Source organism: Myiozetetes cayanensis, unplaced genomic scaffold (genome assembly GCF_022539395.1).
Source record: "Myiozetetes cayanensis isolate MyiCay16 unplaced genomic scaffold, myiCay2020 scf2-11, whole genome shotgun sequence".
In the NCBI taxonomy this organism is placed as follows: Eukaryota; Metazoa; Chordata; class Aves; order Passeriformes; family Tyrannidae; genus Myiozetetes; species Myiozetetes cayanensis.
This window is the reverse complement of record NW_026087411.1, coordinates 55,679,666-55,695,595: the sequence shown is the minus strand read 5'-3', so window position 1 is coordinate 55,695,595 and position 15,930 is coordinate 55,679,666.

Below are 15,930 nucleotides of genomic sequence, written 5' to 3'. Positions count from 1 at the left end.
AACGTCAGATTTCTTAACATACTTAAATATTTTGAGTCATTTAGGAGTCCAGGAATTTCACTGTAGTGCATACCTTCATATATTTTGACTAGCCTCCTTTGAAGAGTCATTTCCTTCTTTCCTTTTACATTTCCTCCTTTGTTGCCAGCTTCCCGTTTTCTCACATGCTGACAGTTGAAAAGTCTCCATCTGCCAGAAAAAACTTTCCCAACAGTTCTTCCATCCTGCTCCAACTTCTTTCTCTTTTATGCTTCTTAGGCATTTTCAGCATAAGGTTTAACTTCTCCTGATGTGAACACTTCATGGTAGATCTGATGAATCTCAAAGTGACTTCACTCTCTCTATCAATTACAAATAGAATCCAGGATGACTAGCTCAGATGCAGATATCTTCATGGCAGCTACCTACATTTGTGTAGTAGAATTTTGCACCTGGGCAGAAGAGTGTTGACCAGCTGAAACATGTCTGCAAATTTTTCTCGGTCCTGGTAGATATTTGCTGGGATCAAAGGCAGTGACCAAATTGCACATGTTTGGTAAGATCTGCAAATAAATAAGTCCCCCCTGGAAATTTTGTGGACTAGTGTGGGAGATGCAGGGGTTTATGCTTACTACCTCCAAGTAGAATTAGTCTTCCCCTTAGTGCAGTTAGCTGACCTTTCAGGAGCACTGGAATTGCATGGAGCCTAGGAAAAGCCACGTGCCTGAATGAAAATTTTGCCTGAAAGAACAGAAAAGTATAGTGCACATGAAGTGTATTGTATTAGACGTGTGTGGGAGGTCTGCATAGAAATCACACCAATAAAACCAGAGGAAAACAATTTAACACCAAAGTTGAAGTTCAAAGCAACTAAAATAAAATTCAAGAAACAAAATACCCTGCTGAAGAGCATGTTCAGTTTACAGGCTTTACGCTTGTGAAAAAGACTTTAATTGCCTGTTTCCACCTACAAAGCCCATCAGCTTTTGTAGTCCAGCCTTTCACACAAGAAGAATAAAGAGAGAACTTGTTGAAGAGCACTTAGCAATGTTCAACCGATCAGCTCATTTGAGGCTAATACTCTCAATCCTGTAATTTGGTGCCTGAAGTGTCTTCCACAAACACTGAACTATTTGTGGAACTGCCCATTACGGTGTGGCTAAGTTGATACTCACCTGAATATATAGTCAGAGAGCAATGGTTTCCAAACGAGTGAAAGCCATTGCTGCTGCTCTCAGGGGGACTGTGCTAACCAGACAGAACTCCCCATGAAGGATGCAGCTGTTCAGGTCACTGGCTGCACAGTGTCTGAGCCTGGCGTCAGTGCCAGAGGACAGTGTGAGAGACACCTGCATACGATGCGAACAGGTGAATGATTCGCTGTGCATGATGGCAGACCTCAAGGAAGAAGTGGAGAGGCTAAGAAGTATTAGGGAGAGTGGAAGGGAAATAGACTGGTGCAGTTGCACCCTTTCAACCCCAAAAGAAGTCCAGCAGGAGAGTGCTGCCTCCTGCAGATGGAGCAAACCAAATAGATGGGGGGAACGGAAACAGATCCCTGATAGAAGAGGTAAAGGAATCCCCTCCCAACCCCCACCACACCATGGTTCCCTTAAAAAACAGGTATTTGTCCCTGGACCCAGAGAGTCAGGCAGAGGTCAGTGAAGAAGAGGATCTGTCTGGAGGGTCTCCCAATTGCACCCCATCTACCAGACAGTCCACAACCACAGCTATAAAGAAAAAAAGAAGGGTGACTCCCTTCTGAGGAGAACTGAAGGCCCTGTATGCCTACCGGACTCATCACACAGGGAAGTCTAATGCCTTCTCAGGGCCCAGGTGAGGGATATTAGTAGGAGAATCCTTGAGCTAATCTGGCCCTCTGATTATTATCCACTGCTGGTAGTCCAGGCTGGCAGTGATGGCATTAATGAAAGAGGTACCAGGCTAATTAAAAAGGACTTCAAGGTGCTAGGTCAATTTGTTAATGGGACAGGAGTGCAGGTGGGGTTCACCTCAGTTCCTGCAGTAGCAGGAATGAATGAGGAATAGGAAAACTCATTAATAGGTGGCTACAAGATTGGTGCCTCTGGCAGAATTTTGTTTTGTTTTTTTACCACGGGGCAAATTCTATGGTATCTAGCCTGCTAGAGTCAGATGGGCTTCTAGCTATCTATCTAGCAAGGGCAAAAGGACTCTAGACTGTAAGTTGTCGGGGCTGATCAAGAGGGCTTTAAACTAGATTTGAAGAGGGAAGGGATAGAAACCAGCCTCTGCAGAGATGAGACTAAGGGTGAAAAGCCAGAGTTAGAAGTGATATCAGCAGCCCAGCTCAAGTACATGTACAACACCAATGCACACAGTATAGGTGAAAAACAAGAGAAGCTGGAAGCCATCGTGCAGCAGGAAAGCTGTGATGTAGTCCCCATCACAGAAACGTGGTGGGATGACTTGCATGACTGGAGTGCTGCCACAGATGGCTACAAGTTCTTCAGAAGGGATAAGCAAGATAGGAGAGGTGGATGGGTGGCTCTGTATGTTAGAGACTCTCTTGACTCTCTAGAACTTGAAGTCAGTAACAATAAGGTTGAGTCCTGTGGACCAGAATCAGGGGGAAGGCCTACAAGGCTGATTTCCTGGTGGGAGTCTATTACAGACCATCCAACCAGGATGATCAGGGTGATAAATTATTCTACAAGCAGCTGACGGATGTCTCAAAATCACCAGCCCTTGTTCTCGTGTGTGACTTTAACCTGCCGGATGTCTCCTGGGAACTCAACACAGCAGAGAAGAGGCAGTCTAGGAGATTCCTAGAGTGTATAGAGGATAATTTCCTGCTCCAGCTGGTAAATGAGCCTACCAGGGGTGGGGCCCCACTAGACCTGCTGTTCACAAACTCAGAGAGGCTGATGGGAGATGTGGTGGTCAGAGGCCACCTGGGTCACAGTGACCATGAAATGATAGAGTTTTCAATACTAAGGGGTGCAGAGAGGGCCATCAATAAAACTTCTGCCCTGGACTTCTGGAGGGCAAATTTCAGCCTGCTCAGAAGACTGGTCAGAGGGTACCTTGGGAAACAGCCGTTGAAAACAAAGGGGTCCAGGAAGGATGGACATGCTTCAAGAAGCAAGTCTTGAACACACAGGAGCAGGCTGTCCCAGTGTGCCGAAAGGTAAGCTAGCAGGGAAGACGGCCAGCCTGGCTGAACAGGGAAATTTTAAAGGAAATTTGGGGAAAAAAGAGAGCTTACTGACTATGGAAAAAAGGGCTGGCTACTCAGGAAGAGTTTAGAAATATAGTTAGGTCATGTAGAAAGAAAATTAGAGAGACAGAGGCACAATTTGAACTCAATCTAGCCACTTCTGTTAGGGATAACAAGAAGTGCTTCTACGAATACATCAATAGCAAAAGAAGGGGCAAGGAAAACCTCCATTCTTTGTTGGACATGGAGGGGGAAACTGTTATCAAAGATGAGGAAAAGGATGAGGTACTTAACACCTTCTTTGCCTCAGTTTTCAACAGTAAGACAGGTTGTCCTCAGGACAAGTGGCCTCCAGAACTGGTAGACAGAGACAGGAAGCCAAATAGCATCCCTGTAATCCGGGAGGAAACAGTTAGTGACCTGCTGAGCCACTTGGATCCTCACAAGTCTATGGGACCAGATGGGATCTACCCAAAGGGGATGAGAGCGCTGGTGGAAGAGCTTTCCAAGCCATGATTTACCAACAGTCCTGGTTCTCTGGGGAGGTTCCAGATGACTGGAATGTCATGCCAATCCACAAAAAGCACTGCAAGGATGACCTGGGAAACTACAGACCTGTCAGCCTGACCTCAGTACCTGGCAAGGTTATGAAACAGATCATCCTAAGTGCAATCAGATGGCACCTACAGGATGGACAATGGATCAAAGCCAGCCAGCATGGGTTTAGGAAGGGCAGATCCTGTCTTACCAATCTGATCTCTTTTTATGATCAGGTGACCTGTCTGGTGGAGGTGGGGAAGGCTGTGGATGTCTGTCTGGAAGTCTATCTGGACTTCAGTCTTTGACACTGTCTCCCACAGAATGCTCCTGGAAAAGCTGGCAGCCCATGGCTTGGACAGGGGCACTCTGTGCTGGGTTAAGAACTGGCTGGAGGGCCGGCCCAGAGAGTGCTGGTGAACAGGGCTGCATCCAGCTGGTGGCCGGTCACCAGTGGTGTCCCCCAGGGATTAGTGCTGGGCCCAGTTCTGTTTAATATCTTTACTGATGATCTGGATGAGGGGATTGAGTGTACCATGAGCAAATTTGCAGATGACACCAGGTTAGGGGGGCATGTTGATCTGCTGGAAGGCAGGAGGGCTCTTCAGAGGCCCTGGAGACATGGAGAGATGGTCTGATTCCAAGTAGATGAAGTTCAACAAGGCCAAGTGCCGGGTCCTGCACTTTGGCCACAACAACCCCCTGCAGCGCTACAGGCTGGGCACAGAGTGGCTGGAGAGCAGCCAGGCAGAAATGGACCTGGGAGTTTGGATCAACAGGACGCTGAACATGAGCCAGCAGTGTGCCCAGGTAGCCAAGAAGGCCAATGGCATCCTGGCCTGCATCAAGAACAGTGTGGCCAGCAGCAGCAGGGAAGTGATCCTTCCCCTGTACTCAGGGCTGGTGAGGCCACACCTGGAGTATTGTGTTCAGTTCTGGGCCCCTCAGTTCAGGAAGGACACTGAGGTGCTGGAGCAGGTCCAGAGAAGAGCAAACAGGCTGGTGAAGAGACTTGAACACAAGTCCTCTGAGGAGAGGCTGAGGGAGCTGGGGTTGTTTAGCCTGGAGGAGGCTCAGGGGTGACCTCATCACTCTCTACAATTGCCTGAAAGGAGGTTGTAGCCAGGTGGGGGTTGGTCTCTTCTCCCAGGCAACCAGCAGTAGGACAAGAGTCTTAAGCTATGCCAGTGGGGATTTAGGTTGGATATTAGGAAGAAATTTTTTGCAGAGAGAGTGATCAGATATTGGAATGGACTGCCCAGGGAAGTGGTGGATTCACTATCCCTGAAGGTTTTTAACATGAGACTGGATGTGGCACTTAGTGCCATGGTCTGGTAACCAGAGTGGTGTTAGACCAAGGGTTGGACTTAATGATATTGGAAGTCTTTTCCAACCTGGTTGATTCTATGATTCTCCAGTCAGAGAGTCTCAGGAACACTGTAGTTGAAAAAAATGATGATAACATGCTATCACATTGATCTTTCAAAAGTCTTTTCCTTGCCCTCGTGGCAAGGAAATATTTCATCTGATATAGTAGAAAAAAAAAATATTCACTACTCCCTTTTATGGAGAATTATGTAAGCTGAAAAGATACTTTTTTTCCTCATTTCAACCAGATAATCACTGATATGATGTCATTTTCTTATACAGAGAAAGTGTTATAGTCCATTTCTTTAATAAATACATTGTAATGTTTTACTCTGCCATTCAATATCTACACATAACACACAAAAGTGATTCAAAAAGGAGTAGTAATCTGGTTCTGCACTTCAATGCTCACTTTGTAAGACAGTACCTTCTTAATGTTGTATTTGATAGTTTCTTCTAAATAAAACCTGATTAGTTTAATTTGTAATTTAATAAATAATTTACTGTATAGTAAGCATATTTTTTAGAAATAGCATTGTCCACCACAAGTGGAAGTTGCCCACATATTTTCCTTCTATTTGTTTTGGTGTATTTAGATTCTAGCTCTGCCCACTCTTCATCTATTTTGAATGTGTTTTGATTTAGTCACATGAGCTGACACTCAGGGTTTTCCACCAGAATGTAAATTCTCTTTGCATCTAAGAATGAGTGGGGGCTTAGGAACAGATGCAAAGGTCTAAATATGTATACTTAAGTGCCATGTTGAGTTCTACAATAGATGTTCAACATTTTTATAACTAACCATAAATCTTAGAATAAGTGATAGCTTTGAAAACAACAAGAAAAGCTTTTAGAACAGTAAACGGCAACTGTGCTGTTTCATCTTCCTCTTCTCTCTGAATATCATGTTTGATTTTACAGAGATACTGATAGGACTTTATAAGATTCAACAGATTGCCTTCACGTCAATAATTTTGTTTCTGGTTTTGTTTCACCCACAGAGTTTTGCTTTCATGTTAAATTGAAGAGTAGTAAGTTCTTAAAATGGAATCAGACTGGCAACAATGTTTTGTTATGTTTAGTGACAAGGATAATTTTAAACTATACAATTTAAATGGTTTCCATAACTTGAATCCTTTGCTCAAAACACAGCCTCATTTTTTTGAAATTTCACTGAAGTTTATTGAAATTTATCGATGTTCTATGGAGAATCTCTAAGTATGTCTAACTGCTCAATTTATTCTTCTAGATGAATATAATTAGAGCTAAAAATTGAACTAATTTTTGTCAGAAAAAAATATTATTCATATACCTCAGTGTCCAGTTCTTCTCTCATCATAAATATTGTCATTTAAGATGTCTCATTACAACATCAATTTTTGGTGGGAAATAATAATACTGATTTAGATAATATAATTGCATTCACAGCATTAACCCTTTTTTATTTTAATGCTTTTGTTATCAAACATCCAATATACTGTGCATTTTACATGAGTTTACTTGCTTGGTTAATTGATTATCACCCACTGGAACGTAATTCCCTACTGTGCATGGAACAATAGAAAAATGTTTATATGCACCACAGAATATATAGGCAATACTAAAATATCCTGCACTTTTATAGTATGGCTGTCTAGAACATCTGCTCACTAATCTAAATATTATCTTTCACATCTGGATTGACTGGCTGTGTATCCAAGCACACAGTGTATTACCTACATAAAATCGTAACAGTTACTACTTGTAAGGAATCTAACAGAGAATCAGAACAGAGGATGAATGATTTTTCTGATCGATCTTCAAAATGAAGATTGAGGCATTTTTCAGGGAAAGTGTTAGAAACTTCTCTTACTGCTGCTCTAAATTTACAGCTGGTGAACACAGGAACTAATTACCATAGGTAATTATTCTATCATTTTTTACAAGCATCAGGTTACCATGAAATGAAATAATGGAATTAGAAATGTCCTTTGTTATTCTTGGAGCAAATTTATAACCTATCATGCCCCACCTTTGAAAATCATGCATTTCTGCTTGCAAGAAGTCCTACCACTTTATCCTATAGTTTTGGGGAGACAGAGATTGACAGGAAACATATAACTAGTTTGGATATTTTGCTTAAATAAACACTTGTTAATGGTTACTGACAACTTCAGTTTAGTTTCAAAACCTCAACAAAAGTTGGGTATCTCAGGTCTTTGACTATACAAAAACTCCCTGCCTAATAAAAACTGTGCTCATTCGCAGAAAATATTCTGAAAGTGTAGTGAAAGAACCTGTATCTTCAAATGAACATGAGACCATGGCTACGGGGAACAAAAAAATGACATGTGATGTACAGAACAATGTGATTGACTACATGAATGTAATTAGGAAATTCCAGCTAAGTCTGCATCTGGATGCATTTTACTGTATCCATGTTATGATTCATCTCTCTCTATAGGTGGTGAAACATAAGCTGATGTGGCAAAGTGCCATATGAAACAGAAATTAGCCATTATAGGAACTAGAGGTTGATTATAGGTTCAAATTAAGATCTGCATGATGGAAAGACAGTTCTTCAATACAAATTTAAATCCACACAGTATTTCTAAGTAAGATGAAATCATGAGCTATGTTTTCATCCCAGTGTTTGACACAACCATTCCTTAAGAGTAAAGAAAGTGCCTGCTGTTTACTGTGAATTCAGGTATAATGAGTCATGTCTTGTATCAAACCTTGAATTTATCCAAATGAATATACATTTTAGAAAAAGATTCACAAACACAAATACATTTGCTGCTGATGTACTAGGGCCTATCAGTTTATTCTCCTTAGAAGAACAATAATATGTTGCTCTTTTGTAAAACAAGCTAATTAGAAGTGTTATCTACTCCATTTTTCACACATAAATTAGTGAGAATTTTAAATCTGTCTTAAATATGGTGTACACACATGTTTCTGGGTGTAACTTAGGCCATGATTATTTCCAGAGCTGGCAAATGCTAGAAGAAACATACTGTGAACATTCATTTGCAATTTTAAATGATTTTCAAGTACTTTGTAGATATAACTATTTTATTCACTTTCCACCAATATCCACTCTTACAAACAAATTTCCTGGCAAGAGTTTTTTCTAGAGCACAGGGTTTTATATGAAAAATACAGACTGCTAACTACAAGCAGATTTTAAATTGGTAATCAAGAAGATACATGGACAAAAATGCATATTCTGAGTCACAGCCCTCCAATCAGCAAACAAAAAAATCACCATGTGATTATTTCTTCAACCAAAATAGCTTGGGTTATGAATTTCAGTTCTTCACAATGAACTATGGATGAGCTGCAGACCAAGAATTATAGAAATTACTTAGCAAATCAATTCAAATAACAAATAAATTAGACTGAATCATAATGCATTTGTGAAAATGTCACAATTACTATGCTAATAAGTTTAAATTTACATAGTGCCTTTCATCCGAACAGATCCTAATGATGTATAATCTCAACATCCGGAGGAGGCATGATGTGACAAAGGCTGAGAAAAAAAATGTCTAATATTACTTTGTTAATACACAGAAAATGATACTTTATTTTTCAAGCTGTATTAATGCATTTAATTGCTATCAATAAAATAATCAACTGCTTTTTGTTTCTTTTTCTGTACTCTGCTTCTTTCTTATTGGAGGGGTTTTTTTAGCATTTATTTTTCTTTTAATTCTCTGGTTTTAACATTTATTTTTATTTTGTTTCCTCTGCATTTTTCCTTTTATTCTGCTGCTCGGTTTTTTTTGATTATTCATTTTCCTGTACACATATTTTTTTTAAATTTGCTTTATGCTTCTCTTCCATCTGTTATAGCAAATTCTTCTATAAGATGCATTTTTCTCACTATAGGTTTCTTGTACTCCAAGCTAGGAGGCAGAAGCACCCCTTTTCCTACCCCTCCTCTCAGTCTGCAGTGTTAGCATCTCTAAATCATTTCACTGACTTTTCTTTCAGCCTTTTCCATCATTCCACTATTGGATACTCCTTTAGAGTCTTCTCCTGCCTTAAAAATCCCTTCCCTCTGCATTCACAGTCATTTAAATGTCTCCTATTACCCTTGCCCATGATGCATCAAAAAATGTAAGCTATGTGCAAGTGCTATATATACCTACATAGCATATGTTTTACATATTAAACTTATGTGAGATCATATATTGATTCATAAGAGTGGTTCCCTTTGATTACAGTCCACACACATACCATATGTAATGTATAAAAAACATATGTCAGACTATCTGTGTATATGAAGCACTCATGCCTTTTCCACATGGTCAGGTCCTGGGGCTATCTTGATCTCCCAAAGGAGAGTTGGTATTACTTTTGGTTTTCCTTCTCAGTCTTCCAGGCCCCAGAGGTTTCCCACTGACATGTGTCCTCACTTCTCAAGTTTGTCACTTCCCTTGCATGTTTATTGCCTTCCTTGCTCCATGCTGATATGAATCCTAGGGAGGTTTTTTTACCAAAAGTTTTTTTTTGGTAATTTGATTTACAGATTATCTATTTCAGAGCTTGTTCATGGATTTTTCTCTACCTTATCCTTTCTCTTTATTTCAGGGTCTGCACTAGCTCTGCACCTCCCTGCCTTCTCACAAAGCTGATGTTTCTCAGATTTCAATTTTCAGTTATGGTGGCAAGAGAGCTAGCTCAGAGACTCCTTCCATCCACAACATCTCAAAAGTCCCTTCTCCTAATAATTAGGCACCTGCAATCATATGTAGAGACAGACTGATCCTTGATAAAGACTATCTTGTGTCAGGATTGGGTCATAGCTGCTCATGTTCCTCTTGGCTACAGTAAAGTAATATTCTGATTTCCATTTTCATTTAGACAGGTATGTATTTCTATTGGTTGTTTGTATGGAAGTCTTTTTTTCCACTACACAGTAATCCCAATAGGACATGATAAAGTAAAGGCTAAAGGATTATGTCATAACTACAAGCTACATGACAAGTGTCAGAGCTATGACATAATGTGATATGTTCATAGATGCAGCATACACAAAACCAAGAAATTAATTGCTGTAATGCATAGTTATAAAAAGGAAAACAGCTTGCAAATGAGGAATCTTATTGGAAGGAAATTAAAAGGGGCAGTTAAAGGAGAAAATATTTGCAGGTAATGTAAAATCTTGAATAAATAACACTAGTGGCTTGTAGAAGACACTGCCTGTTAAAAAACTTTAGGTAAAAACTGAAGAAAGCTATATAAGAGGGAGTGGCAGGCTACCAGAAGCAAGAGAATGACCTTGAAAAAGTCAAAGAAAGCTATGTTGAAAAGAAAAAAAATACACAATTACCAACAAAACAAAACACAAAACCAGAAAAAAACCCCAAAAAAACCCCAAACTCTGGCATGTAAAATATAACAACACTGAAACAGTTCAAAATAGATAACATTTTTAGAAAACTCTTGGAAAATGCAATAAATCCCTTTTCAAATGCATCAGTAGCAGGAAACCTGCTAGAGAATCTGTAGGGCCTCCTATGCTGAATAAAGAAACACTGAGAGAAGATGAGACTCTACTGGAAAAACTAAGTTTTTTTTCTGTATTCACCAAGGGGAAACTTAGAAGGGTTGCCATTCTGCAATCTTTATGGGAGAAGCACTGTGTAATCTATCTCAAAATGAAGGGTCAGCAGAAGACATTATAGAGCAAGCTGGCCAAAATAAACTGTCAGGTGTCATCAGGACCCAGTAGTATTTACCTAAGGATTCTGACACAGTTTAAGAATGAAATGAATGAAAAATTAATATGCTAACATATTGGTGAAAATTGTCTTGAGTATGATGTTCATACTAGGCAGACTGACAAAACTATGCTGAAGAAGAGAATTGCTAGAAAATGGATAAAATGTAGTTTTACCATGTGACAATTGACAGTGCTAGTGTGAATGGAGACCATTCATCACAAAACCAGTGGAGTTCTTTGAAGGACTTAACAGTTATGAGAAGACAAGATTGTCCTAGCTAAGGTCCCAGGAAACATCAAGCATGAAGGTGAAGGAATATCTGGCTGATATAATTTACTTATGTTTCCAAAAGATGGAACCTTCTCACCAAAGGTACTTGAAGAAGCAAGCTGACATGGTATAAGCAGAAGTGTCCTCAAAAGGATCAGTATTCTGTTAAAGACTGGAAAGCAAAAAGTATACAACAAAATAATATTTAGTTTTCTTATTGCAGGTCACTGGTGTGTGCTGAAGGGATGTGCGGGGGAGTTATGCACAGATAAGGATTAACGAGAGGTATAGAAAGACCAATCATACACTGTGATGACAGATATCTGATAATATTCAATAGTTCTGCAAAGGTATGGTCAGAAGGCCTTCAGAAAGAAGAAATGAAATGTACAAAATAACAAATAAATTTGAAAAATGAAACAAATCAACAAATAAGCTTTAAATAAATATCAAATTATGCAAATGGGAATTCTAGACATCAAAATAGTCATTATCACGCAAAAAATTTGGGTGTTAGCCCGTCACAAATATCAGCTTACTACTCAGTAGCAGAAAAATAATAGGTTAAAACTTATAAAGGAAAGGATACAAAACATAAGCAAAGACACTCATGTAAAAGTCCAAGATTTGATAGCATCTCACATACATAGCCTATACTTCTGGTCCCATTATCTCAAGAAAGATATAACAGTAATGGAGATATGAAGGTGTCCTAGTTAGAACAGCAGGGATCAGTTCATCACTGTGTGGGTGTAACCCAAACTGTGTTTTCTACACCCTCTATGTCATGTGTTAAGAGGCCTCTGAGACAGGAGGATAGGAGGATGTTCCTGTCCTCACACACACAACTCACAATCACCCATTGTGGAACTCCCCGCCCTGGGGAGGTGCTGGGCATTCCCACTCAAACCTGAGTGTATATAATCTTGGGGTCTTGGGACTTGTGGTACCACTCGTGAGATCCAGAGGAGGACCAGAACCTTGACCAGACTGCAATCACCGGTCTCAACCAGATTGTGACCATCACTCACACCAACAGGTTCTTCCTCTCCTTTTGCTTTTGAACTCAGGGGGACCATGTGGGGCTAACAGCATGGGGGACAACAAACACCATTCTGTTCATGCTCCAGGGTGCCGGGTTATACATCTGGGTTTTTGTGCATTAAAACCAATTGATCATCTGTATAATTGTATTTATTGTATTATTTTTATTAAATTGTAATTCTGATTTATAATCTCTTTTGAGTTGGGCTAATTTCTCCTGCCAGTTTACCTTTAAACCAGCACAGAAGGTTTCAGGCTAAGGTGAACGAAGGCATGAAACAGCTCCTATAAAATGGCTGAGGACTGTTTATGGTGGGGGTAAAGGCCAAACCCACTGGAGTGGATTTGTAAGGGCATTGGGGAGGAATGAGAAGTTCAAGAAAGCAGTGTATTGCTTGGCGATTCACAAACACAAGACTGAGCTGTGGCCATCTCTGTGGACAAGAGATAAAAAAATAAGTCTGTGATGACAGTGGTCTTGTAAGTCAGAATCACTTTGTGTGCTCTTCCTAAATGTTGTTTGACTGTTAGATTGGGCTGAAAAGGCAGAACGAGACATGGGTGAAAATGTTTGTAAAAGACAGCCCAGCACAACTTTGCTTTGTCATCTCATCAGTGTTCATTGAAGTTTCAGGTTCATTTAAATGCTAGGTTAAAAGTCATTAGTCATGTATTTTTAAGTGCTTGGCAGGACCAAAGCTGTTGATTATTCACTAATGTGTATGCAAATGTGTTCACCTGGTTCCATAGTCATATTAAAACAAGCACTCTTATGTTCACAGACATATGCTCTGCTTCCCCTATGTCTGCAGGTGCAGTCCAAGCCTACATGCCATGTCTGAGAAGTGGAAAAAATTATGTAGAAAAGGTTTGTCTTAATTAATAATTAACTTAATTAATTCAATTATTTGTTGAAATGCTTTTCAAATACTGTTTTCAAGTCAGATTGTTTGTTGACATCTTTCAAATAGTTTGAAATAAAAGTTTCTTGATTCTGAGATTGTCTGGGAAAACTAGTGATTTAGGTGTCAAATAAAGGAAGTATAAATCTCTTGCATAATATAAAAAACAGTGAGTAATGTGGCTAAGATTTTGTGTGTAACTCAATACAAGAAGATCATTTGCCATACTAGCTAATGCCTCCTGTGATACCAGATCCGTCAGAAATAAAATAGTCACTGAAAAAAAATTTTTTATTTGTTGTTCATTTTGATTTTGGATTTAAGCCAGGCAGCTGTTAATATGCCCCTGGGAATATGGAATGCTTTTCCCTAGCAAATAATATTGGTTTATATGAGGGGATAAGTGGACCCAAAAGGTGTTTTATATTAGACTGAGAGCCCAATAAGTCAAAAGTAAATATTTAATAGATGACACAGAATGTCACACTCTAGGATTATGGAGTAACACAAACACTGTGCTAAAATACAGATGGACTAGGTTATAATTCTATTAAAAGGTTTGTACCATACAAACAATATGCTATATTATTTCTTTAAGAAATGATTTACTGTATTCCCTAGGGTTAGCATACATTTCAAGATTGTAGTGATGATAATATGCATGTTTTATGTCAAGAATGGTAATTGACCCTGATGAATTATAGTGGGGAGGGTGATGCATTGTATTCCCATGAATGCGTGTGTCATTTGCCATATTTTTTCAATAAAAATAGTTCTGAAGGAGCAAACCTTTCTCAAGAACTGTTAGTTAGTGACACTTATATCAGGATGAGAGTCCCAAGGATCTCAGCAGCTAACTCAAAGTAGAACTAGCAGGCTTTATTGTGTAAATCATCAGTGCTATTGCAGGGGCAAGTGAGTGGTACACCAATATGATAATAGTTCTTTATTATCCAACCATTTCTCTGTGACTTGTAGACTGTATTGACTCTGTCTTATACAGCGATGAAGTGAATGAAGTTCATTTTTGTGAAACTGGATGATGGTGTATCTTCTGAAAAAACACAGAGAAATCTTAGTGTTCTGGTGGGCCAACCTGTGTCTGTCTCCTGATGCAATCGTAGTGCAGGCTATGAAATAAAAGACAAAGTCTACTGTTAATGTAATTCTTTAGTTTCAGGCAATAAAGATCCATGCTATGAGCAGACTCCCTTGCTCTGTAATCAATACTGCCCTTACTTACTCATTTCTGTAATGCCCAACAGGCATCTCAGCACAAGTCCACTCTAATACACCTATCCTAATCAAGATGTTCCATTGTAAAAGAACTCTGTTTATCCATTGTGCAGTATGTATTTTTTTGCTACTTGGGCAATGTTTGTGAGGCCTGAATTTCATTTTATTTTACTTGGAATTATCCCCTAGGCTTTCTTGTATGATCAGTAAAGGATAACTTCCCTGTATACCCATATTTCCTACCTTAGCAGTCATTGGAGGATGTAGCTGAATAATATTCTGTACAATTTGAAAAACTGGTTTCTTATCACCACATAGGAACATGTAAGTAAATTATATTTATTCTGTGTTTTGGTTATTGTCTCCCAGTCCTAGTAGTATTCTTGGCTGGAAGCTGATTGCTTGCAAGAACAGTGCAATATGATGCTATAGTCTCCAGATACTGTTGTCCTATCTGTTTCTTAATATCACTGTTGTGTCCAGGTCCAATCCAAAGTTGATCCAGGCAGTTCAGCAGTCCTCTCAGGGGGCAGCTTTTTCCTGATGATGCAGCAGTGACCTCACGAGTATCTAAGGAGAGTAGCTCACTCCTAGGATGGGAAGTTTGTTGTAGATGTTAAAGCAGATTTTTTCCGTCCTATACTGGGGAGCAAAGCTGTGATGAGAAATGACTATTCTGGTGAAGGAGAGTACATTGTGTTGCAAAATAAAAACATGTAGGGCTCTGATGAGGTTCATACCTTCACAGGCATGCATGAAAGCTGAAGGAAAGGGGAGTGGCTCTATACTCACTGAGGCTGGTATTTTCTGAAGTGTTTGTGGCTACCAATAGATACAGACAGTCCTAACTGAGGACTCAATGGGACTTTGGTATCCGGGGTTATTTTCACAGAAGGGTGTTGGTTGTGACCCACGCACATGATTCCCAATTTTGATTGTCCAAAGAGCATGTGTCAGAATTTGAAGAGCTTCAGTGGATATAAATGCCATATAGGTGAATAATACATGCAAACCCTTTTCCTTCTTTATTTTTTTATGTCAACAACTTTATTGTAGACATAAAGTTAGAAGCCAGCAGGCTAGTTCCTTATTTCAAGAGGTAGAGGTTAGTGGTTTGATGCCAAAGGTTTGAGCTACAATGCCTAGTCGATGAAGAATGTTTGGTATCAATTAAAAAAAAAAACAAAACACACAAATGTTTTCAGTCACACAATCAATTTCCTTCTGCCTCCAAGTAAAATGTGGTGACCAGATTTTAAAAATCTGCTTGGCTCTTTTGATAATCAGGCCCATAAACACCAAAGAAAATATCTCAAGAACTTGTGTAAGCAAAAATAACCATTTAAGCATCATCTAAATTCCAGACGGGTAGAATAAGTCTAAATGGTCACTTTGTTGTCAATGTACGGGGAAAAAAACTTTAATGATAAAAATGCAAGAAAATTGCTTCCTTCTGCTAATCTTATTTTGGACCAAGAGTGAGTCTAATTTCAAGATGTTGTCACATCCTGGTTGGAGGTGGCTGTTTGTTGACAATGAAACTTGTTTCCTACTTTGTAATATGAACCAGAAAATTGTCTGTGCATGTTAAAACCGAAACTAAAATAGGCAAACTACTAAACTAACAAAGACCTTTGCAGTATGGTTGCTGTGGTTTGGTTCAATTTTCTTTTTCCTT